This window comes from Giraffa tippelskirchi, chromosome 14 (genome assembly GCF_054371585.1).
Source record: "Giraffa tippelskirchi isolate mGirTip1 chromosome 14, T2T-mGirTip1v1.2.pri, whole genome shotgun sequence".
NCBI lineage: Eukaryota > Metazoa > Chordata > Mammalia > Artiodactyla > Giraffidae > Giraffa > Giraffa tippelskirchi.
Window position 1 is genome coordinate 35,743,505 of NC_137288.1, and position 22,908 is coordinate 35,766,412.

The 22,908-nt window shown below is 39.7% G+C and overlaps 1 protein-coding gene across 7 annotated transcripts in view; it reads left to right on the forward strand.

Annotated features, from left to right (window-relative positions):
- The window catches only part of NOL4 (nucleolar protein 4), a 675,738-nt gene that overhangs the window by 57,261 nt on the left and 595,569 nt on the right, over nucleotides 1-22,908 (forward strand). For all 7 annotated transcript variants that reach the window (XM_081562521.1, XM_081562531.1, XM_081562522.1 and 4 more), the window contains exon 3: nucleotides 15,853-15,976. The gene's annotated coding sequence lies outside the window, so the exon portion shown is untranslated. The remainder of the gene's footprint in view (nucleotides 1-15,852; nucleotides 15,977-22,908) is intronic.

Here is a 22,908-nt window from a genome sequence, read left to right on the forward strand (position 1 = left end):
AAAGTAACTCCAGGCCCAGAAAGCTTTACTTGTGAATTTTACTGAACATTTAGGAAAAAGTAATGCAAAGTAGCACAAACTCCCCCAGGAAATACAATAAGTAGGACTTCTTTCCAACTAATTTTATGACATCAACATCACTCTGATACCAAAACCAGACAAGACAACACAAATAAAGAAAACTCCAGGTCAATATATTTCATGAGGATAGATTGCAAAATTCCTTAATAGGAGGTTAGCTAGTCAAATGCAGCAATATATAACTAGGGTAAAATGTTGTGGCCAAATGTGGCTTATCACAGTAATGTAAGATCACTTCAGCTCAGTTCAGTCACTCAGTCATGTCTGACTCTTTGCGACCCCATGGACTGCAGCACACCAGGCTTCCCTGTACTTCAGTGACTTCCAGAGTTTGCTCAAACTCATGTCCATTGAGTCGGTGATGCCATCCAACCATCTCATTCTTTGTCGTCCCCTTCTCCTCCTGCCTTCAATCTTTCCTAGCATCAGGGTCTTTTCCAATTTGTATCAGGTGGCCAAAGTATTGGATTTTCCACTTCAACATCAGACCCTCCAATGAACACCCAGGACTGATTTGCTTTAGGATGGACTGGTTGGATGTCCTTGCAGTCCAAGGGACTCTCAAGATTCTTCTCCAACACCACAGTTCAAAAGCATCAATTCTTCGGCACTCAGCTTTCTTTATGGTCCAACTCTCAACATCTATACATGACTGTTGGAAAAACCATAGCTTTGACTAGATGGACCTTTGTCAGCAAAGTAATGTTTCTGCTTTTTAATATGCTATCTAGGTTGGTCATATCTCTTCCAAGGAGTAAGCGTCTTTTAATTTCATGGCTGCAATCACCATCTGCGGTGATTTTGGAGCCCAAGAAAATAAAGTCTCTCACTGTTTCCATTGTTTCCCCATCAATTTGCCAAGAGTTGATGGGACCAGATGCTATGATCTTAGTTTTCTGAATGTTGAGCTTTAAGCCAACTTTTTCACTCTCCTCTTTCACTTTCATCAAGAGGCTCTTTAGTTCCACTTCACTTTCTGCCATAAGAGTGGTGTCATCTGCCTATCTGAGGTTATTGACATTTTTCCAACCTAGACAGCATATTAAAAAGCAGAGATATTACTTTGCCAGCAAAAGTCCATCTAGTCAAAGGTATGGTTTTTCCAGTAGTCATGTATGGATGTGAGAGTTGGACTATAAAGAAAGCCGAGTGCCAAAAAATTGATGCTTTTGAACTCTAGTGTTGGAGAAGACTCTTGAGAGTCCGTTGGATTGCATGGAGATCCAACCAGTCCATTCTAAAGGAAATCAGTCCTGAATATTCAACGGAAGGAATGATTCTGAAGCTGAAGCTCCAATGCTTTGGCCACCTGATGTGAAGAACTGACTCATTGGAAAAGCTCCTGATGCTAGGAAAGATTGAAGGTGGGAGGAGAAGGGGATGACAGAGGATGAAATGGTTGGATGCCATTACCGACTCAATAGATATGAGTTTGAGCAAGCTCCGGGAGTTGGTGATGGACAGAGAAGCCTGGTGTGCTGCAGTCCATGGTGTCACAAAGAGTGAGACATGACTGAGCGACTGACTTGAACTTAAGGAACAATAGCTTTGTTGTTGTTGCTCAGTTGTTTACCACTCTTTGCAACCCCATGAACTACAGCATGCCAGACTTCCCTGTATTTCACTTACTCCCAGAGTTTCGTCAAATTCATGTGCATCAAGTCAGTAATGCCATCCAGCTATCTCATCCTCTGTCTCCCCCTTCTCCTCCTGACCTCAATCTTTCCTAGCATCAGGTTCTATTTCCAGCCAGCTGTTTGTATCTGGTGGTCAAAGTATTGGAGCTTCAGCTTCAGCATCAATTTGGAGCTTCAGCTTCAGCATCAATCCTTCCAGTGACTGTTCAGGGTTGACTTCCTTTTGGTTTGGCCGGTTGATCTCCTTACTGTCTAAGGGACTCTCAAGGATCTTCTATAGCACCATAGTCTGATAGTGTCAATTGTTCAGCCCTCTGCCTTCTTTATAGTCCAGATCTCACATTGTATGTGACTACTGGAAAAGCCATACTTTTGACTATATGGACCTTTGTTGACAAAGTGTTATCTTTGCTTTTTAACTTGCTGTCAACGTTTGTCATAGCTGTTCTTCCAAGTAGCAAGCATCTTTTAATTTAATGGCTTCAATCACCATCCGCAGTGATTCTGGAGCCCCAAAATATTAAAATCTGTCACTTCTTCCACTTTTTCCCCTTCTACTTACCATGAAGTGTTGAGACAAGATGCCATGATCTTAGGTTTTTGAATGTTGAGTTTTAAGCCAGCTTTTTCACTCTCCTCTTTCACTTTCATCAAGAGGATCTTTAGTTCTTCACTTTCTGCCATTAGAGTGGTATCATCTGCATATCTGGGGTTGTTGGTATTCCTTCCCACAATCTTGATTCCAGCTTGTGCTTCATCCAGCTCGGCATTTCACATGATGTACTCTGCATATAAGTTAAATAAACGGGGTGACAATATACAGCCTTCACTTCAGCTCAGTTGCTCGGTCATGTCCGATTCTTTGCTGCCCCACGGACTACAGTATGCCAGGCTTCCCTGTCAGCCTCCAACTCCCTGAGCTTGCTCAAACTCATGTCCATCGAGTTGGTGATGCCATCCAACCATCTCATCCTTTGTTATCCCATTCTCCTCCTGCCTTCAGTCTTTCCCAGCATCAGAGTCTTTTCCAATGAATCAGTTCTTTGTATCAGGTGGCCAAAATATTGGAGCTTCAGCTTCAGCATCAGTCCTTTCAATGAATATTCAGGACTGATTTTCTTTAGGACTGACTGGTTGGATCTCCTTGCAGTCCAAGGGACTCTCAAGAGTCTTCTCCAACACCACAGTTCAAAAGTGTCAATTTTTTGGTGCTCAGCTTTCTTTATAGTCCAACTTTCACATCCGTACATGACTACTGGAAAAATCATAGCTTTAACTAGATGGATCTTTGTTGGCGAAGTAATGTCTCTGCTTTTTAATATGCTGTCTAGGTTGGTCATAGTTTTTCTTCCAAGGAGCAAGTGTCTTTTAATTTCATGGCTGCAGTCACCATCTGCGGTGATTTTGGAGCCCAAGAAAATAAAGTCTGTCACTGTTTCCATTGTTTACCCATGTATTTGCCATGACATGATGGGACCGGATGCCATGATCTGAGTTTTATGAATGTTGAGTTTTAAGCCAGCTTTTTCACTCTCCTCTTTCACTTTCTTTTTTTCATTTTTCATTTTCACCAAGAACTTTATTGAACAATGTAGTCATCATTTTGTTCTGCTACCTTCTATGTTTTTCCAGGCAACTTCATAATTCCATCCTCCCAAAACTTTTTATCTTTTTCAGCAAAGAACTATTCCAGGTACCTTTTACAGTCTTCCAGGAAATTGACATTTTTTTCCATTAAGAGAATTTTGTAAACAAAAGGAAACCTTTAAGTTCAGTTTCTGGTGAGTATGGTGGATGAATCAGAATTTTCCAGCCAAGCTGTAGCAGGTTTTGCCTGGACATCAAAGAAACATGTAGTCTTGTATTATCCTGATGAAGATCATGCCTTTTCTGTTGACGAATTTCAGACACTTTTTGTCGAGTGCTGCTTTTAGTTAGTCTAATTGGGAGCAGCTTGCTGGAATGAATTGTTTGGTTTTCTGGAAGGCGCTCATAATGGAGAACTCCCTTCCAATCCCCCCCCCCCCCCATATACACATCATCACCTTCTTTGGATAAAGACCAGGCTTAGTTGTGGTTGGTGGTAGTCCTCTTTTTCTTTCATCAAGAGGTTCTTTTTCTCTTCTTCACTTTCTGCCATAGGGTGGTGTCATCTGTGTATCTTAGGTTATTGGTATTTCATATCAATATATGATATGAATATATAGTGAACATATGAACATCTAGTGATATACAGTATCAATATCAATACAGCCTTATTGTACGCGTTTCCTAATTTGAACCAGACTATTGCTCCATGTAAGGTTATAACTGTTGCTTCTTGACTCATGTACAGGTTTTTCAAGAAGCAGATAATGTGGTCTGGTATTCCCGTGTCTTTAAGAAATTTCCACAGTTTGTTGTGATCCACACAGTCAAAGGCTTTCATGTAGTCATTGAAGCAGAAGTAGATGTCTTTCTGGAATTCCCTTGCTTTCTCTATGATCCAATAAATGTTGGAAACTTGATCTCTGGTTCCTCTACCTTTTGTAAACCCAGCTTTGACATTTGGAAGTTCTTGGTTCATATTCTGCTGAAGCCTAGCTTGAAGGATTTTGAGCATAACCTTACGAGCATGTGAAATGAGTGACAACTGTCTGGTGTCTTGAACATTTAGGGCACTGTCCTTCTTTGGGATTAGAATGAAAACTGACCTTTACCATCCTGTGGCCATAGCTGAGTTTTCCAAATTTGCTGATACATTGAGTGTAGCACTTTAACAGCTTAATAATTTAGGATTTAGCAATACTAAATATTGTAACACAAATTAAAGTTGGTTTCCTCATGCCCAGACATGGCACCATTCTTTATTTAAAAGAAATGCAGGGCTAGCATCCAGAAAAGAGAAAGAGTATTAAACAGTAAGTGTAAGCTTTTGGTATCACCAAAAAATTCCAAATTTGGTATTACATTGCATTAACTGTCTGGTACATTAACTAACCTATTAACAATTATGAGAGTATAGTCTGTAGATCAGTGAATTTTTAAAAAGCATTTATGAAGGAATATTGCATGGGAGATTAAATTATAAGGAATGAATAAGCATGATTTTATTCAACATTATATGATCAGTGCCTAGATTTTTTTTATGATATATTTTCTCTTTGATTACATAGAGTTCTTTTCAAATCCATTTCTTCATAAAAACATTCAAAAGTATTTTTTGTTTCCTGGAACTGGCCATGATATGAAGAGACATTGTGAACTTTTCCCTGATGTAGACACAATCACAGAGGCAGTGTACTTACTTACAGAAAATCTGTGTTGTTTAGTTGCTAAGTCATGTCCAGCTCTTTTGTGACCCCATGGACTGTACCCCACCAGGCTCCTCTGTCCTTGGAGTTTCCCAGGCAAGGATACTGGAGTGGGTTGCCATTATTTTATCCAGAGGATCTTCCCACCTCAGGGATCAAACCTGTGTCTCCTGTACTGGAAGGTGCCTTCTTTACCACTGAGCCCCCAGGGAAACCCACAGAAAATATAATCCTCAGTACATGAATTCATTAAGAGACTAACCAACCAAACACCCAGTGTATCAACCATCAGACAACAAAGCCATGACTGATTTTGCACTTCTATAAGTGGTTGGGCATATTCTGTGTTCTAAGAAGTGGTGCTGCTAAGTCGCTTCAGTCATGTCCGACTCTTAGCGACCCCATGGACTATAGCCTACCAGGCTCCTCCATCCATCGGATTTTCCAGGCAAGAGTACTGGAGTGGGGTGCCATTGCCTTCGCCGGTTCTAAGAACTATCAAGGTGGAAGTCGTAGATTGTTCAAAGATGATAGGAAAACTGGTCAAATGATTGCCAGAAGTGGCAATAATATTGTTGAGGGTAGAATAGGGGTTCAGGAGCTTGAATTTCAGGATGGCTATATATTCTAATTTGGAGAGAGGATCATCCCTGCCAAAACCTTAAGCCAAAGAGTTGAGGTGAAACTAGGTCTTGTGGTCTTGATAATGAGTTTAGACTTTACCTTAGAAATGTCAATTAAGAATTCTTAGATAATAATCTTCAATATCTTGTCTTTCTTTGTAGATGGTAAATCCCTTCCTGGCAGAGTTCATTTTTCAATATTTTAGTGATAGCAGTTTATCCTGTGCTGTGCACATAGTAGGTGTTTTAAAAATGTGCTCATTAGTGGTGATATAGCAGACTTGGTCCTATGACTTGTTCCACAAAATTAAGAGTAGTGCCCAATGCACTATTAGATTTCAGGTTAAAAGAGAAGGTGAGACATATTTTTTAAAAAATATGTGTTATTTTCTCTGTATAACAAACTTGGGGAAAGAATAAGAGTGGCATTAATGGAAAAAGAACACAAACTTTAAGATTAGACAAATGTAGGTTTTTGTTCTCTACTTGAACATCTCTATTTGCTATGTGACCTTGGGTCTCTCCTTTCTCCATTCAAGAGCAAAGGTAATAATACTCTATTCATAAGGTTGTTTTGAAAATAAGACTGTAAAATGAGTGTAGTAAAATACCTGATTCAATAAATAATGCTGATGTTCTATAATACACACACACACACACACACACACACACACACACACATATATGTAATCTTATAAACATTTTTGTTTCACGACCAAATAAATCATTTTGCATTCGTGGTGAGATCTGTTCATATAATGGAGGCACCGGGGGAAGATCTCAGATGAGGAATACTCGGTACAAAGGCTTCAGGGCTGGGAGGGCAGGGCCAGCCATGGCCCGAGTCTGGGACTGCAGCTCCCATCAGAGACTGCAGGGCCTTGGCTGTCACGAAGTCTCAGCACCATCTGAGTGTTAAAAATCTTTTTTCTTTCCTGATTATAAAATAATATATACAACTCAAATTATAGTTTTTCCTCCAATTTAATTTTTTAGTTTATTTTTTCTCAAGGTCAGTAAGTATCAATGTTGAATAAAGCTCATATACATGTCATCTCTGGAAGAAGGAGGGAAGGTTATGTGGGACAAGACTGTTTATGTTCTGAATAAAGGCTCTTCTTAGTCAGTGAGGGAACTCACTGATTTAAGCTGACTAAACCCAGGGTCCCTTCAGAAATGCTGATAGCAGAGTGTCTAAATTTTGTTTTGAGATCATTCAGTTGGGAAAATTTCAAAGTGGTTGCTGCAATTAACAAAATGTATGTACTAATAATTTAACAGCAGTAAAAATTAAAGGTAGAAAATAGATTGCATGCTTATTTTTTTCAGATAAAAACATTAAATAGTTTTGTGTGTGTGTTTGCATGTGAGAGAGGAGAGAGAGAGAGAGAGAGAGAGAGAGAGAGAGAGAGAGAGAGAGAGAGAGAGAGAGAGAGGGAAATTCCTAGTTGCTCTACTGTGGTGGTAAGCTGTACCATAGTGCTCTACCACTAGGTCATGCCTGACTCTTTTGACCCCATGGACTGTAGCCTGCCAGGCTCTTCTGTCCATGGGATTCTCCAGGCAAGAACACTGGAGAGGGTTGCCATTTCCATCTCCAGGGACTCTTCCCAACCCCGGGATTGAACCTGGGTCTCCTGCATTGGCAGATGGATTCTTTACCAAATGAGCTGCCAGGGAAGCCCCAAGTTTCAGAAAAAAATATTTTCAATGAATATTAAAAATTTAAAAACCTGCACAAGCAGAATTCATTTATCACATGACCCAGTGACTGACTAAGAGGTTGCATCACCGTCATTATTAAAGAGTTGCCCTTCCACAATTTCTCTCCCATAAAGTGTCAGCAGAGATTGCAGATGGATGACCAGAAAGAAACACAGGACAATGATGTGCCACGGCAGAATAATGGATCATCAACAAAGGCCACATATCCCAGGAATTCATGTCCCTCTTGTTCCCTCCATATCCTTAGATGTCAGCTCGAGGTGATCTCAGAGAAATTTTTCTTAGGACTTCTGTTGTGAGTTGAATTATGTCCTCCAAAAAGATCTTTTGAAGGCCTAATCCCTTAAAAAGAGAGGGATTTGGAGACACAGAGAAGAAGCCTATATGACAACAGACAAAGAGACTGGAGTGATAGAGCCGCAAGCCAAGGAATGCCAAAGATTGCCAGCAACCACGAGCAGCCAAGAGGCAGAGATTCTTTCCCAGAGCCTTCAGAGGACCCCACCAAAACCTTGATTTCAGATTTCTAGCCTCCAGAATGTAAGAGAGTAGATTCCTATTGTTTCAAGCCCCCTAGTTTGTAATTATATTCTATGGCAGCCCTAGGGAATTTATGGGGCTTCCCTTGTGGCTCAGATGGTAAAGAATCTGCCTTCAATGCAGGAGGCTTGGGTTGGATCAGGAAGATCCCTTGGAGGAGGGAATGGCTATCCACTCCAGTATTCTTGCCTGGGGAATCCCATGGACAGAGGAGCCTGGCAGGCTACAGTATGTGGCGCATGCTAAGTCACTTCAGTCATATCTGACTCTTTACAACCCCATGGACTTTATCCCACCAGGTTCCTCTGTCCATGGGATTCTCCAGGCGAGAATACTGGAATGTGTTACCGTGCTCTCCTCCAGGAGAATGTTCCCAACCCAGGGATCGAACCCGCATCTCTTATGTCTCCTGCATTGTCAGGTGGGTGGGCTTCCCCAGTGGCTCAGCTGGTAAAGAATCCACCTGCAATGTAGGAGACCCTGGTTTGATTCCTGGGTCAGGAATGTCTGCTGGAGAAGGGATAGGCTACCTACTCCAGTATTCTTGGGCTTCCCTGGTGGCTCAGCTGGTAAAGAATTCACCTGCAATGCAGGAGACCTAGGTTCAGTCCCTGGGTTGGGAAGATCCCCTGGAGGAGAGCATGGCAACCCACTCCAGTATTCTTGCCTGGAGAATCCCTAGGAACAGAGGAGCCTGGTGGTCTACAGTCCATGGGATTGCAAAGAGTTGGACATAGCTGAGTGACTTGCATTTTCACTTCACCTCTTTACCACTAGCAACACCTAGGAAGCCCTGGGGTCACAAAGAGTTGGACACGACTGAGCAACTAACAATTCAGTGGGAATTTATACATCCCAGAGTAGGTCTAATCCCTTGTGATGAGCCTCCATGAGATTCTATTCCTCTTCCTCAAAAGCCTTTGCAAAATTAAAGTATATGAGTTAATGTATAATTAATTTTAAATGTCTTTCTTGCCTGCTACAGTGAAGCAGGACATTCCTAGGAGAGGGACTATGCATATTTTGTTTACCTCTGAATCCTCATCTCTGGATTGTCTGGGATAAAAACTCAAATACTTTTTTAAATGCAGAAATGAATTTATCTGCTGTGTTACTTCTTAAATGCATGTATATATTAATATCATAACTCCATATAATTCTGAAGTCAGTTTCTATGTTAGTCTCTATGTCAGTTGGAAATGTTTTAGTTACATGTAGTAGAAAATAAAACTCAAACAGCTAAAACAAACAGATTAACAAAAGAATTATTCACTCATTTTATCTTCAAAGTCCAGTAGTACAGCCAGCTCAGGGTCATGACTGATCCAGCCAGCTGCATAAACAATGTCACCAAGATCTGGCTTCTCTTTGCCTCTCTGTTCTGCCTCCACTCCTATCAGCTTTATCCTTAGTCTCTCCATGGTGGCTCCCCTTCTGGTCATGAAATGTCTAAGGCAAGCCTTGCACATTTAAGGCTTGTGATCAATTATCATAGCTTGTGCATGTGCCATGAAACTGGTTTTTTTCCTATTGATCCACAATGAGAAACATTTCCATTGTTGAATCAATTAGAGGGCTTAATTCAAAAGATGGGCAAGTGGGTCAGTTCCATCCCAGTCACATGGTTAAGGACTTGGAAGGAGTGAACTCTGCAAGGAAAATCAGAGTACTGTTGGTGGGAATAGAAGGAATGGTTGCCAAGGAGGCAATCAATTTATTTGTAACTGTTTTAACATTGGTTGCAATAAAATATCCTAGGATTGGAAATATTCAGCTATACTCTGAGAAATTCTGTGTAATAGATTTAACTAGGTGATTATCAGAATTGGCTTTAAAGTAAGTGAAGGTATTTGAATGAATGAATGCTAAGTCAGTGTTTTGTTATTCAGTAGCTAAGTTGTATCTGACTCTGCCACCCCATGAACTGCAGCATGCCAGGCTTCCCTGTCCTTCTTTATCTCCTGGAGTTTGTTCAAACTCACATCCACTGAGTCAGTGATGTAATCTAACCACCTCATCCTCTGTCATCCCCTTTCTCCTCTTGTCCTCCATCTTTCCCAGCATCAGGGTCTTTTCCAGTGAGTTGGCTCCTTGAATCAGGTGGCGGAAGTATTGGAGCTTCAGCTTGAGCTTCAGTCCTTCCACTGAATATTCAGGGTTGATTTCCTTTAGGATTGACTGGTTTGATCTCCTTGCAGTCCAGGAGACTCTCAAGAGTCTTCTCCAGCCCCACAGTTCAAAAGCATCAAGTCAGTTGTTTTAAACTTGGTTTTATGTTGCCTCCTAAATTAATTTAGATTGTCTTGTTATTATTATATTTTTTACCTGTGATATGAAGAGTACAAAATAGGACTTTCATTCATAGCCTACTTAGTATAAAATCACAATCCTAGTAGAGAATGAATTGCTAATAATTATAGTCGTTGTCATTATAGAACTGAGTGTCAAAATTTAACAGACATTGTTCAAATGATTTGTAAACATAATTCCATCACTGAAATTGAACTTTAAAACATGACTGGACATAACAAAGATGTAAAAGTGTTGATAAATCTTGGAAGTAAAGCACTGTATGCACTTTCAAAATATACATGGTAATGCATTGGTTAATAATGATACTTTAGTAAGAAAAATACCTATTAAAGTAGATTATTTGATCCTGACCTCTTCCTTGGAAATTTCTGGTTTATATCAAGATTATAATAGACAGTTATCTTAGGTCTGTGATGGGTGTTGATATACAAAATTGCAATGATTGCAACATTTATTAGCTATTTATACGCATATACAAAATGCAAATACAAAAACAACCATAGCTTAAATGCCAGTGATAGCCCTTTATGCACAGGATGCTGTAATCTACTAAAAATGTGCACTGATTTATGCTTTATTATATGTGGTTGCTTTTTTCATGTCTACTAAAAAGAAGGAAATGGAAGATGTATACGCATACAAAACTTTTTATTTTGTATTGGAGTATAGCTGATTAACCGTTGTTGTAGTTTCAGGTGGATAGCAAGGGGACATTCTCCCCTAAACTCCCCTCCTGTCCAGGCTGCCACATAACATTGAGCAGAGTTCCATGTGCTGTATAGAAGGTCCTTGTGATAATCTATTCTTTTATGCTCACTGAAAATATTTTTCTAATTAACTTCCTAAAAGTTTGGTTGATAGGGAAAGCTATACCCTGGTTCATAACCCAAAATATTGATGTGCATTGTCACTCAGATTAATAAACTGGCAGCCTGGTTTTCTAATCAGTGTCTTCTGAGTTAGACAAATTTAAAACTTCGCAGTTCAGGGAGAATGGATGAAACTGCAATCCTGGTGCAGCTTAGGGGACCCAATCATGGTAACCATGGTGACCGTTCCACAGTGTGGCTCATCTGAGAGGGATGGGCTTATATCCTGTTCCTCCACCTTGATTGCATGTATTGGGATAATTAATGTAAGAGGGGGTAAGAGAAGGGAAAAGACAATTGTTATTTTATAAAGAAAACCAAAGAAGCAGATAACATGTTAAAAACAAGTTCAGACAGTGGTCAGAATACCTGGTGAATAGCTAGGTAAGTGAAGCTGTATAACTATCCCACATCTACTAGGATCTTTATTAATAATGGGTCTTTTTTTGACAAAATGAACACTTATTTATGTTACAGGGTAGAAAGCAATCCACCATGTAGATCAAGTTTTCTCAGGAGATTTTTAAAAAATTTTCTACTCAATGTACATTCCCAATTAGGAGGAAAGAAGCAAATAGAATAAATTAAGAAGTCAATAAAATTATTTTCAAGGGTTTGGAAGATTGTTTCTGTAACATTCGATTCATTCAAACAGTCATGGCAAAGTTGCATGACCAAAGTCACTTATAGGCAAACAAAAATATCAATTTCTACTGTTTCAACTATTAAGGCAGCACATCGTGAAAAGTACCACATGATTGTTTTATTCTCACTATTTATTCATCCATGCATTGAACAATTACAAAGATAAGCAAGACAGGTCAAGCCTGTTCTCATAGAATTTATAATCCAACAGAGAAGATAGGTGATTATTCAACTAATAACCATAAAGTGTAATAAAGGTTCACCATGTATCATGCAGACCTTCCACTAGCCAGTTACATTAGTTAAAGCAGCAATTCTCAACTCTATTTCTGCCATAAACTCCCTGAGAGATGATATTTCCAAGGAGACACCATGTATTTGGACAATAGTCAAGGTTATGTTCAATTATCACCAAGGCTACTAACTCCATTCTTTTTCTTCCCGTCAGAAAAGTACACTGGAATCTGAGTGGGAATAATGCAATATAGATAAAATTGAATTAGCTTAGATGCAAATAAAATAGCTTGAAACTATGTCATTCTTAAGCTGACCTTGCTCCAAACTTCAGAATTGTGGCACACTATTGTTTTAGAGTTAAATACTGAAATTCAGCTACCATGTATGTTAGTCATTGGGTACTTTAAGGCGATTGGCTTTGAAATACACTGATATGAGGGAAAATGTTTATGATAAGTATGACAGAAAGGAGGATACTGTCTTCTATTTAGGAAGGATTTATATACATTGATAAGAAACTTCCTAAAGAAAATGGACAAATGACATGAGTAGATTATGCCTCCTGTCTGAAATCAGGTATATTGAGCAGTTGTGATTATACATGGGTGCTGGGATCATGGACAGTTTCTTCTTTTTTTCCCCCCTCTTTTTATCTAAAAAATTCTTTTAATATCTATAGTCTGTACACTTTTTTTGGTAGTTTCGAAAACAAGGAAACAATTAGAAGAGCAGCCTTGTTTTACATGTTGGCAAATGGCTTTAAAGTTTGGCTTAATAGAATGCAGGTAGATTCTCCTATGTACATTCAGTCTTTTGCTAGCTACTGTTTTGGTTTTAGCATATTGTAAATGTTTGGAAAAGAAAGCTATGTTTTAATAGCCTTTCAGATAATACTCTTCTTTGATATCATACTAAAAATTGGTCATTAGTAGTACAAGTTAGTTGCATTGTGTTATAATGTTAAGGAAGTTTCCTTAATTTATCATATGTTAAAATCCATTGGTTAATTTCACACTTCATATGGATGTTTTGCCCATGCAAGGTTTTGTAACATCATGCACTGGTCTTTGGAGTTTTGACCTATTTTGTTGTATTATTTTATAACTCACACTTGTATCATTATGTATCTTAGAACATTTAAGTATTGAGAAACTGAAAAGCTTATGGTGGCAGATATGTTTTCCAAAATTTGAATTTCCTCTTGAAAGCAAAATTTTGTCATGGGTAACAAATATGCTGTTTCTTTTCTGAAAATGAGAGGCTCATCTTTGTGTTAAAAAAATGTCTCCTAAATATTCTAGTCTGAGTGTACCGAGAAGCAACAGTTCTTTCAGGTCAAGAAGCAACAATTAGAACTGGACACAGAACAACAGACTGGTTCCAAATTGGGAAAGGAGTACGTCAAGGCTGTATACAGTCACCCTGCTTATTTAATTTATATGGAGAGTACATCATGAGTAAAGCTGCGCTGGATGAAGCACAAGCAGGAATCAAGATTTCCAGGAGAAATATCAATAACCTCAGATACACAGATTACGGCAGAAAGTGAAGAGGAACTAAAGAGCCTCTTGATGAAAGTGAAAGAGGAAAAAGCAGGCTTAAAACTGAATATTCAAAAAAAAGAAGATCGTGGCATCCAGTCGCATCACTTATGGCAAATAGATGGAGAAACAATGGAAATAGTGAGAGACTTTGCTTTTTGGGGCTCCAAAATCACTGCAGATGGTGACTGCAGCCATGAAATTAAAAGACGCTCTTTGGAAGAAAAGCTGTGACCAACCTAGACAGCGTATTAAAAAGCAGAGACATTGCTTTGCCAACTAAGGTCCATCTAGTCAAAGCTATGGTCTTTCCAGTAGTCATGTATGGATGTGAGAGTTGGACTATAAGGAAAGCTGAGCACCAAAGAATTGGTGATTTTGAACTGTGCTGTTGGAGAAGACTCTTGAGAGTCCCTTGGACTGCAAGGAGGTCCAACCAGTCAATCCTAAAGGAGATCAGTTCTGAATATTCACTGGATGGACTGATGCTAAAGCTGAATATTTTGGCCGCCTGATGCAAAGAACTGACTCACTGGAAAAGACCCTGATGCTGGAAAAGATTGAAGGCAGGAAGAAAAGGGGAAGACAGAGGATGAAATGGTTGGATGGCATCACTGACTCGATGCACATGAGTTTGAGCAAGCTCCGGGAGTTGGTGATGGACAGGGAAGCCTGGCATGCTGCCATCCATGGGGCCACAAAGAGTCAGACATGACTGAGCAACTGAACTGACTGAGGGTACTGAATCTGCTAATACTTTTTACAAGTAAACATGCCATGCTACGTCGCCTCAGTTGTGTCCAACTCTTAAATATAGTACCCCATAAAAAAATTCAGCTAGTTTAACTTGTAATTCAAATAATCACACTAGTGCTTTTCCTCAAGACACTGTCATACTCGAATGCAGAAGTGCTTTCTATGGACTTCCCATCTTGTCACACATAATATGAGCGTACATCCACTCAAGATTTGAGATGTAATAAAATTCATTTTGTCTTCTTCTTCAATGGCATTTTGGAGTGAATTTGACACATTCACTGTGCAGGCAGATCTGTTATTACAGGGGGTACAGTTTTGTGCCACTGCCTTGAATCACACTAAGGTTTTAGCAGTTTTACTCATCAGTGTTTTTGTGCCATCTGTGCGAATGTCGACACAATGAAAAGGTTAACATTTTAGAATTATTAGGAAAATAGTTTTGACCTCATGGTCTGCCTGAGAGAGTGAGATTTTAAAAAGAGAGAATACTGCAGGTAGTTTTGTAACATGGTCTTCTCTTTTCTAGAGTTGACCCCATTCTCACCTGGGTGTGTGTGTTCTTACCATCGTGCTTTTATACTTTTACTACATATACACATATTTGTCAACAATATATACCATTTCAAGTGGCTCCAAACATTATCTAAATTATATACTTAATATTATTTATATGTGTTATTAGGCAATCTACATTTTTTTCTCTTAAGGTTTATTGATGTTGGTACGTATAGATTTATTCCATTTACTTTAAAGTTTGTATAGTATTTCATTCTCTAAATATTCTAATTTATAACTATGTATATATGTAGTTTCATTCACCTATATCTAGTATGGAGATATATCTATGTATGTATATACATATAGTTCCTTTCACTTATCTATAGACATTCCAAGTTTTGTGTATTACAAACAATGCCAGCAATGATACTATATATGTATCTACTCTTTTACAGATGTGAGAGTTTCATATGAGTATTTTTTTCAAAGAAATCCTGAGCTATGCTAATAGGTTAAAAATAGAATGTAATACAAAGTGATGAACTTAACCTATATTGTCGATACTATAAATCTACATTGTTATTACTTGGCTACCTGATGGAGTAAGCTTTTATGGTTTTAATTGGGACATAGGTGACTTTGTAATATTAGTTCTATGAGAAAATACATTTAAGATTTTAAATAAAGCAAAATCAAAGGACAATGTTTTGGGGGAAATATGCTTCTCAGTTGAGAATTGCTTATATTTTTTAATTTCTTCCTCCAGAACTTAATAATAATAGATTAGGGAATAACTTTTAGAAATAATCTTAACAGTGGCACATTCATCTCTGAAACCCTTAGTCAGCAAAGGTAAACGCAAAGAGAATCCCATTTCCTAGTATGTAAGACAATCAAAGAAAGAAGATGGGAACTATTTTTCACTGGAGCCTATAATCATTGTTCCAATTTCTGAGGACTGAGGGTAAACTAAAAATATTGGATAATGGAGATTCATTATCATGACTTCAAGGAAAGAAATTACTCTCCCATAAATTCAGGTAATTTGTCTTTTTCAAGCTATCTAGTAATGAATTTCTATATGTTTACAGCTTGGGTAGATGCACCTTTTTTACAAGTGGCCAGAGCAACTTGCCATCTTGTGTCCATCTTCATTTATCTGAAGCTCATGTGGATCCAGAAGGTTTATTTCCTTTTTGACCCCAAAGCAGATAGGTAAGTACTAACTTCTGTATTTAGTGACTGAGAAGACATAACCATTTCTCAAGGCTAATTTTATTTAGTCACAAGTGTACTATTTCTGCTTTTGTCCAGAAAAATACAAGTTGAATTGTTAGTATGTGGGGAAAACCTGAACTATGGGTATGGCTGTGATCTAATTAAAAATATGATCTGCTTCTTATTAACAGATATTGTTGTGAAAAATTCTCCTACACTAGAGGGAAAACACTTTGCATGTTCCTATTTTCCTAAACAGAGAGATGATAAATAATTCGTTCTCTGTGTTGTATTTATTTTTTATAAAAGAACATATACTGCCTGTGGGAGCTTTTATGAGGCAATGAAGTTAATCAATTCTTATTATAACACGAAATTCAGAAACTCCTAAGATGCAAGTGAGAGTAATTAACTATAGTAACTTTCAAAATATCTAACTAGGTTTATTATTAGTTTCTAAATAAATGGCCTAAAAGTATACCAACTTCTCAAAGCATTTATGATGTCATTCTGCAAGATTCATTTGAAAGAAAGAGATATAAACTAGCCTAATCTCCTTAAGGAGAAGGAAATGGCAACCCACTCCTGTATTCTTGCTTGGAGAATCCCAGGGACAGAGGAGCCAGGTGGGCTGCCGTCTATGGGGTTGCACAGAGTTGGACACGACTGAAGCGACTTAGCAGCAGCAGCAATCTCCTTAAAACTATGGAAATTGGGAAAGTAAGTGTAACTTTTTGAAGATTACTGATGAGTGGAATAAAAATGTCATAGAATGAAGTCAAATGATTCAACTAAAAATGTACCTATTTTTTTTTTTTTAACATTTGTTACACTGAGTAATCAAGAAATCTCTTCCTGACTTCACACACACATTTTTCTGTTGAATTTTATCAAACATTTTAGACAGAAAAAAAAAAAAAGAATGATAGGTACTGTGTAAATAAGGTTAAGCTGTCCTCTCACCATGCTATTAAAATTTATACGTAAGTACCAAGACATTCCTAGGTGGCACTAGTGGTAAAGTAACTTTCTGCCAATGCAGGAGACTCTAGAGATGTGGGTTCAGTCCCTGGGTCAAGAAGATCCCCTGGGGAAGGAAATGGCAACCCACTCCAGTTTTCTTGCCTGGGAAATCCCATGGACAGAGGAGCCTGGCAGGCTACAGTCCATGGGATCGCAAAGAGTCAGACATGACTGAGCACACAAGCATGCAATGTGAAAGTGAGAAATACTCTCTTAAATCAGGAAATGAAGTAAAAAAAAAAAAAAGATATGAGTGCCTTTTCCTGGGAAGATCCACTCCTACTACAATCAAGTAGTAAGCAACCCCTTCTCAATTATTTTGATAATCTATATCTATGTATTTTACAAAATTATTTCAGAATTATTAGCAATGCCATAATTTATCTACAATAATTTAAATGACAAGAAATATGTACTGTGATTTGATGCTCTGAAGAAATTTGTATCTTTATATCCAGCTTCTATTAGCTAGCTGTCTATGTCTATCAGTCTCTTTCTGGAGAGGTGGTCGAGGATGATGATTAAGAACTTAAACCCTGATCTTACGATTTGATCCAAGCCCTGTACTTACTAGCTGTGTAATCTAGTGCAAGTCCTTATCCATTCTGTACCTGTTTCCTCATCTATAAATGGGGATAATATTAGTACCTATTGCCTTGGTTTTTTTTTTCACCTGTGGGTTAACTGTATTAATATATGGAAGATGCCTAGAAAAGCATCTGGCACATGGTAAACACTTCAAAAATGTTTGCTCCTGATTCCTCTGATTGTGAGGAATATCAGTGGCTGTGTCATAGAAGCCTAGGTCAGAAATCAGTCACTGTGTTCATTGTCAGGGTGAATTCAGCTGATCTGGACATGGGTATCTCAGTTGCAGGCATCTGGGTTAGTTTTAGGAAGTAGGTGAGAATCGGGTTCAATTCCATTTTCTAGGCTCGGCCTTATTTCTGGGCCACCCCTCGCTGAGTTCTCCCACGTTGTGAGGAAGCTTTCAATTTTCCAAGGTTATGCCACCAACTGATCCAATGCTCAGATTTAGTATTTGGAGGCTAAAGTGGGTCTTTATGTATTTATTTGTTTGTGTGGGGTCTTAGTTGCTGCACGCTGGATCTTCATTGTGTCGTGTGAGCTTCTCTGTGACTCGTGGGCTCAATAGTTGTGGCATGGGCTTAGTTGCTCCAAGACATGTGGGATCTTACTTCCGCTACCAGGGATCGAACCTGCATTGTAAGGTGGATTCTTAATCATTGAACCACTAGGTAAGTCCTCTCAGATTGGTCTTCTATCTGTCTTGTCCACAGACATTAATCACATTCTCTGTATCAGTTCTATCAAAACTGAAAGAAACACTTTTATTTTCCCACCTGCCTTTCCATATTTCTTCTTACATCATTGGTTCAGAATTTGGAAGGAAAGTTAAAGGATTAAATTTATTGAGACTTCTTAGACCCTCAGTCATATTCTTCACTGTTCTTTCGTAACAGCTTCAACAAACAAGGAGAGCATAATTTCTAGACAGAGAATTTTTTTTCAAGAAATTTGAAAACTTTGTATGTTTTCCTTTTATTGCTAGAGAGAGGCAATAAAATTTTAGTATACTTAAGAATAATGAACAAAGTCAATCTTTATGAGTCGTAATGGGTTCCCAGTCAGGAGAGATGTATGCTGTTGCTTATATTGTATTAATAAGAGTTAGAACTTCAAGTGTATGAAGAGAAGTACGAACCAAACATTTATTTGAAGTGATCACCCAGATCATGTAAGTACATTTCTTAGGCACACGAATGAGTGATTCATGTGCCCAGCTGATCAAACAAATAAATTGTATCATTACACCAGGAAGCTGGCAATGACGAGGCCATGGTAGGGTTCAGACCTGTGAAGGCTAGATAAAACTTTTCTTGAAGAGGTCAGAATTTCTTCTTCTGATATATGCTGAGAACAGATAAGATTGTTTAATTAACACCAGTTGAGAATAGACTGGTAACAGATGGAGGACAGACTTGTATATAAAAGTGAGATATTTAAAGGTGAAAGAAGATTAAAAAACAGCAACATTTTTTTTTTTTAAGAAATTTATTTATTTTAGTTGGGGGCTAATTACTTTACAATATTGTAGTGGTTTTTGCCATACATTGACATGAATCAGCCATGGGTTTACATGTGTTCCCTTCCTGGACCCCCGTCCCACCTCCCTCCCCATCCCATCCCTCTGGGTCATCCCATTGCCCCAGCCCTGAGCATTTGTCTCATGCATCGAACATGGAATGGTGTTCTGTTTCACATATGATAATATACATGTTTCAATGCTATTCTCCCAGAACGTCCCACCCTCACCTTCTCCCTCAGAGTCCGTAAGACTGTTCTATGCATCTGTGTCTCTTATTCTGTCTCGCATATAGGGTTATCGTTACCATCTTTCAAATTCCATCTATATGCATTAGTCTACTGTATTGGTGAAAAAACAGCAATATTTTATGTAATATGTCTAAAACCAACTCAGTCTACCTTCATGACTATTTGAGTCGTTGATTGTTGTTGTTCAATAGCTCAGCCGTGTCTGACTCTTTGTGACCCCATGGACTGCAGCATGCCAGTCTTCCCTGTCCTTCACCATCTCATGGAGCTTGCTCAAACTCATGTCCATTGAGTCAGTGATGCCATCCACCCATCTCATCCTTTGTCTTCCCCTTCTCTTCCTGCTTTCTATCTTTCCCAGCATCAAGGTCATTGATTTTTAGTTTTACTTTTTTCTCATCATATATAATTGTGTGTAGAAATTGGTATGTTTTAAGCATGTGTGCTTTTGTGATTAAATCATTTATTTTCATGGAAAATAAGTCTCCCCATATGAATGATGTATCATGTTCTTGTTCATCTCAGTATCCAAGCCTGATCTGCTAAGGGTTTACACTCACTGATACTTATATGTGCAAGATATTGGTCTAAACACTACCTCATTTAATCCTCACAATAATCCTTGTAGTTACCAATATAATCCCACTTTGCAGATGAATAAATGTATCTTTAGAGAGGCTAAGAGACTTGCAAAGGCCACACTGCTTTTATACAGGGAAGCTGAGTTTTGAAGACCAGAAGTGTGATTGGGAATGACTCTAATCCCTCTGAGGTAGGCAGACGTCACCGAGGGAGGCATAGAGATTAGTCTTGATAAAAGAAAAAGAGAAGTGGAACAAGATGGCGGAGGAGTAGGTGGACATGGAGTACATCTCTCTCCACGGATACATCATGTATACACCTTCAGACACAGAAGTGCATGCAGAATGCCAGCTGAGAGCGGACAGGAGTATCTGACCAGAGGAGAAGGATATATAGAACCAGTCAAAACTTGGTAGGATGAAGGAACTAGGGGGAAATACAGGAGTGTTAGTAGGCCTGGACCTGCCCTTGGTGGGTGGGGGAAGTGAAGCAGGGGTCTTATCCCCACATCCGGGCAATTGTCTGAGTCAGAGGAGAAACACTGAAGGCTGAGAGTGAAACAGCTGATCTCTCATTCCATTCTCTAAATGGAATGAGAATCAGACAGTCCTTGCTGCAGCCATACATACCCCGGACAGGGACACAGGTCCCCTTAAGGTGCAGCAGCTGGGAGCTGGAGTTTAGGGATTGTGAAGCAATCCCAGAGCGAGGGCTACAGTTGACTGCGGAGAGACGGATAGAGGGGGATGTGAAGGAGGAGAATGTGGTGCGAAATGCCTGTAGTGGAAAGCCAGGCAGCCATGGAAGCAAGGCGATACTGCTGAGTCACTCGGAGGGGGTGGAGCCATCACCATAGCCTCTCCTCACACACCAGCATGGGCAGCTGAACAATAGCGAGGCTGGCCCATCAAACACCTGAGGCACTGAACTACAGAGCAGGACCCACCCAAGGTGCTCCTTTAAGTGACTGATGTGCCGATTTACAGGATAGGACCTCAGCCAGGGGGCCCCTCTATGTGCCTTATGCGCCAAACAACACAGAAGGACCCCAGGCAGGGAGCCCTCTAAGGGCCTGAATGGGCGGAGCTACGGAGAAAGACTGGCCAAAGAGGACTTCTGATTGCCAGCTACAAGAGGCTTGAAAAAAGACTCTGATGGGGCCATAATTCCTGCAGTGGAGGCAGTCCATGTCCCTGCACACTTGGCGCGGCGAGGGTCCCCACAAGCCAAGCAGCTGTGCAACCTTCACACTCAACTCTCAAGGGACAGAGCTGCCACAGGCAAAAAAAAGTCTTGCGTCTATGCATGCAGGGTCATTTTGATAATGTCCGATTTTTTGCAACCCTGTACACTGTGGCCTGCCAGGCTTCTCTGTCGGGGAGGAGGGTTCTCCAGGCAAGAATACTAGAGCGTATTGACCCGTACTGGATGCCATACCCTTCTAGAGCACTGTATTTCCTGCTGCCCTAGCTGCCAACTCCCCTGAGTACCTGGTGCTGCCAGAACCCCTGTGACCCAAGCAGCTGCACCACCTCCACACCTGGCCCTCACAGGGGCAAAGTCACAAAAGAAAATGCACTAGTTCTGATAGCGGTGGACATTGGAGGCAAGAAAACACAGGAGGAGGGCCAGATTAAAATCTGAGCTGCCCCCACAGAAGATCCAGAGATTAGCACCGTGTTGGAGGGCATGGTGGGGAGGTGAGGTGGACTGTGACTCCCAGTGAGGGAAAGGGCACTGACAGCAGTGACTCAAGAGAAACATTTATTATTCTTATGTTTTAACTTCTTCTGTAGATTCTTTTGGATTTTTTTTCTTTTTTCTTTTCCTTTTATTCCCCCTCTGTTGTAGTTGTCGATTTTATTGGCATTCAGTTCAGTTCAGTCACTCAGTCATGTGCAGCCCTTTGAGACCCCATGGACTGCAGCACGCCAGGCCTCCCTGTCCATCACCAACTCCCAGAGTTTACTCAAATTCATGCCCATTAAGTTGGTAATGCCATCCAACCATCTCATCCTCTGTTGTCCCCTTCTTCTCCTGCCTTCAGTCTTTCCCAGCATCAGGGTCTTTTCAAATGAGTCAGCTCTTTGCCTCAGGTGGCCAAAGTACTGGAGTTTCAGCTTCAACATCAGTCCTTCAAATGAACACTCAGGACTGATCTCCTTTAGGATGGACTGGTTGGATCTCCTTGCAGTCCAAGGGACTCTCAAAAGTCTTCTCCAACACCACAGTTCAAAAGCATCTATTCTTCGGGGCTCAGCCTTCTTTATAGTCCAACTTTCACATCCACACATGACTACTGGAAAAACCATAGCTTTGACTAGACCGGCCTTTGTTGGCAAAGTAATGTCTCTGCTTTTTAATATGCTGTCTAGGCTGCTCATAACTTTCCTGCCAAGGAGTAAGCGTCTTTTAATTTCGTGGCTGCAATCACCATCTGCAGTGATTATGGAGACCCCCCCAAAATAAATCTGCCACTGTTTCCCTATCTATTTGCTATGAAATGATGGGACCAGATGCCATGATTTTAGTTTTCTCAATGTTGAGCTTTAAGCCAAGTTTTTCACTCTCTTTGACTTTCAACAAGAGGCTCTTTAGTTCTTCCTCACTTTCTGCCATAAGGGTGGTGTCATCTGCATATCTGAGGTTATTGGTATTTCTCCCAGCAATCTTGATTCCAGCTTGTGCTTCATCCACCCCAGCGTTTCTCATGATGTACTCTGCATATAAGTTAAATAAACAGGGTGACAATATACAGCGTTGACATACTCCTTTTCCTATTTGGAACCAGTCTGTCGTTCCATGTCCAGTTCTAATTGTTGCTTCCTGACCAGCATATAGATTTCTCAAGAGGCAAGTCAGGTGGTCTGGTATTCCCATCTCCTTCAGAATTTTCCATAGTTTATTATGATCCACACAGTCAAAGGCTTTGGCATAGTCAATAAAGCAGAAATAGATGTTTTTCT